This window comes from Vigna umbellata, chromosome 2, assembly GCF_029865625.1.
Source record: "Vigna umbellata cultivar VRB3 chromosome 2, Vumbellata_1.0, whole genome shotgun sequence".
Lineage (NCBI taxonomy): Eukaryota > Viridiplantae > Streptophyta > Magnoliopsida > Fabales > Fabaceae > Vigna > Vigna umbellata.
This window is the reverse complement of record NC_142166.1, coordinates 25,048,074-25,051,925: the sequence shown is the minus strand read 5'-3', so window position 1 is coordinate 25,051,925 and position 3,852 is coordinate 25,048,074. Positions and strand designations below refer to the sequence as shown.

The window sequence follows — 3,852 nt, the reverse complement described above, 5'->3', positions numbered from 1 at the left end:
GCTTTTTTAAATATTTTCCTACTACATCCAAAATCTATAAGTTGCAGCATCATCAAAATACATCTTCAGGTTTTACCAATACTCCTTATTGGTAACAAAAGACCCTATTAGTCAAGAGAAGAGGTTGTTAGAGAGATGGAAGAATTCTAAGATGGAGAAAGCTGTAAAATTAATCTCAGAAATCAGCTTCGAAGTATATAGGCTTGCAGGGATGGTATGTGTTGTGCTTGCTAATGATTAGTGATTGGATTTGGTTAGGTATCAACATTTGAGTGAATTATCAACAAAGGTGGAAGATTTGCAGAAACAAATGTGCTTAATCTGACTGAGTTAATGATCAATCAATTGCTTAAACAAAATGGTATAATGGTTGAAGGGGATGTGAAATTAAAGTTCAAGAAGAACAAAGCTACTTTCACTCAGTTCTTACCCAAAATAAAGCTTAAACAGTCATTCCCCTTACAATGACTAAGAAAAATAGTTCAACATATATATAATGAGGACTAAGAACATATACACTATGAATATTTGATATATCAGTTGCGTTAAAAAACAAGGCTAAAAGAAACCCTTTTGAAAACTAAAGCAGAAGAAGATACAATGATGTTTACAGTTTGGGTGTTGTACTTCTTGAGATGTTAACGGGGATGGAACCAAATGATAACAGTATTCCAGAGGGTGCCCACATTGTAACATGGGTTAGCAATGAATTCAGAGAGAAAAGAAGGGAATTTACATCTATCCTTGATCAGCAGAGTGGAAAAAAAACCTTAGATGCTTCAAGTTCTAGGAGTGGCTCTCCTATGCGTGAATCCATCACCACAAACAAAGCCATGGTTCTGAATCCAAAAGCAGCAGTTCACTGTTCAAGTATTTCCTCTCTGTTAAGTTTTTTTCCTCTACAAATTACCACCCTTTAATCCCTTTCTCCCTCACTTCCTCATCCCTAAACTCACCCTTCCAATTAAAGGAACTGAACTATTGTACAAAGGCCTTACAACAACTAAAATTGCTAACTTAGGTCCTAATACAATAAAGCCACGTTGGAAATAACTCAATTAGCAAAAAGACATTGGTTCTTAGCAACTAAGCAACTGAAAATGGTCCTTACAGCAACTGGAACACTGTTCTGAACAATTTGACCACCAAGCATTTGGATTACGAACCTTATAGCAACACATGTATACTTTAAACACTTCACAACAACAACATAATAACTAGGCACTGGATTAAAGCATAATAATAAGGGAACTACTGAAAGTTCCTCTTATACCAAAACAAATCACCAAAACTTATTTCCTAGTCCATTGAATATTATAAACTCAGTTTTGCTTTTGTGATGGAGTGATTTTTCTGCATTTTTGGCCATAACAAAGTCAGATTTCGAATGCTACCATTTCTATGTTGTCTGATAGTTTGAGCAAGTCTAAAATGATGTTTAAAACTTGCTAGCAAAGTTCAATTAGTGGTATAATGGTCTAAGTGCATAATAGTATACTAAACCCTCAACTTTCAGTCAAAATTGGGAAGTGGCAAGGTGTTTTTGAATAACAGTTTGGATTTGAGCCAATTCAAACTGTGAACAAGTTTCAAAACTTTAATCCAAGTTGCAGCAGTGATTAGTTTTGACCTACAGTCACTGCTGTGGCATTTCGTGTCTTAAACCACCAAATTGTGAGTCATTTTTGTGGCAAAAATTAAGTAGACAACACTTTGAGACTAATTGTTTGTGGTTAGAGACTTTGATTGCAGGCCAAAAGCCTAGGAATCAACTTTAAAATTATAAAATTAGCTTACATAAGAAAATAGCTATTTAGGAAACTAAGGCTAATATGGGTGTTGTCATTCTACACTAAGAGATAACCATTTTTTGTGCAATACTTTTACATTGATTGGAAGAAACTATTTAGAAACTTGATATGTGCAGATTCTCATTCAATTCTCCCAAGAAATTAAATTCTGAAATCTGAATCATGCTTCTTTTGGTGTTATAATTAGTTTTTCATTGTGCTAAATTTCTTTGTAAGTTCATTTATGCTCTCTTCATACTTAGTTGCACCTTTTCTAGCTTAGTTCAGTTAGTTCAAAGTTCTTTGAGTCTTTTTTATTGTTAACCAGTCATTTGAATTCCTAAAACTCAGAATTGGTGATGACGTTCTGTTAATTTTCTGCATAATTGAATGTTGCAAAAGTGACATTTTGAATTAGTGTCCATTAGCAGCTCAAACAAGTTTGTTTTGATATTTAAATCTTGTTGAAATGGTTAAGTTCAAAGTATAGCAACATTTATAGAAGAATCAAAAGATAGAGGTGCATAAGAGGAAATGATTTGGAAATTGAACCAGTTGTTCACTGAAACTGAAAATGCAAGGGAAGAAACACAAGATTGGAAGAATGAGGCTGCACAATTGAAGATGGAAGTTGCAGTCACTGAACTTGTTTTAGAAGATGCCCAAATAAAGCTCAAAGCAACATTGAAAGAAGTAGAGGTAGCAAAAACAGTTGAGGCAAGTGCTGTTCAACATATCAGGGGAGGATTTTAAGTCCTTAGTTCATAAGGTTGAGGAGTCTGATAAATTAGCAGATATGAAATTGGATGCTGCCAAAGTAGAGGTGGAAGCTACAAAGGTGAGTGAAAATTAAGTTCTAAAAAGGTTAGAGGAAACCCAAGAGGAAATTGAGGATATGAAAAATGAAACACAGGAAGTCTTGGAAAGGGCTGAGATGGCTGAAGCAGCAAACAGACCAGTGGAGAATGAGCTGACAAAGCAGCTTCAAAGAGGGCAAAAGAAATTAACAAAAAAAAGTAGCAGAAGTTGCTTCTAAATTATTGGCTGAAACACAGATGGCAGCAGAATTATCTCATCAGCATTATAGGATTCAAAACCAGAATTCACTACCAAAGGTGGAGATGAAAAAGTTAGAGAAAGGGAAGGTTTCAAATGAAGAGAAACATTTTTAATGTTGAGTTGATAGTGCAGCCACTGGTTTATGACAACCAGTAAAGAAACAATTATAAGACTTCATTCAGTTTTATCGTACTTCCCAAAACAGCCCCATTTCATTTAATGAAACCCCTGTTAATCCTGATTTATCATGAACCCAACCCCTCCCTTACCTAATACACATGTTCATTAGTTAACACAGTGAAGGACATAGTCAGAATAATTTAGTAACTACGTTATCATGTTCATTTACAGCCTAACCAGATTCAATTTAACTTACTTCACTCCATACAATCATTCTTATTTAACTCTAGACACATGCCCATTCATCAATAAATGAACATCAGACCTGCTTAACCACGCGAAACACAAACAATTTATAAAATATCCATAAACACAGAACACATTCCACACATATAGGCATGAACTGGGCAAACAATTTATTGAGGACACGTTCTAAAACAAAGACCTTACCTCACACTCCAGAATGATTGAAGGAAGACTGCGAGCTCTGAACGCAACAACCAACCTTGGCTTCACCGCAATGACTTACACACGCCAACAACCACGAATCAGCACCCCTACTGCTGCAACAGCCTGAAGCGCACACCATGAACCACCACCCCAACCCCAACACCGACAACGTTTCGAAGAACCCTAACCAAACAAACAACCCCAACCACCCACTAAGGTTATGCTGTCAACGATATCGGCACACAATGCCAACAACCGCCAGTACGGATAAACACCAAGGGAGAGGGAGATAAACGCGAAGGGAGAGGGCGAGAATGGAAGCAAAGGACGAGAGGGAAATTTCTAATTGGGGCACCAATACGGATTCGAGTGTCACGAAATTGGAGACAAACTCCTCCAATACGCCCAAATGCTTAAGTCAGGCCACTTATCG

General features: G+C 36.5%; 1 pseudogene; it reads left to right on the top strand.

Moving 5' to 3' along the window:
- The first annotated feature begins 647 nt into the window (after positions 1-647).
- LOC148203685 (WEB family protein At5g55860-like) lies at positions 648-3,164 on the top strand (annotated as a pseudogene).
- Positions 3,165-3,852: the final 688 nt, after the last annotated feature.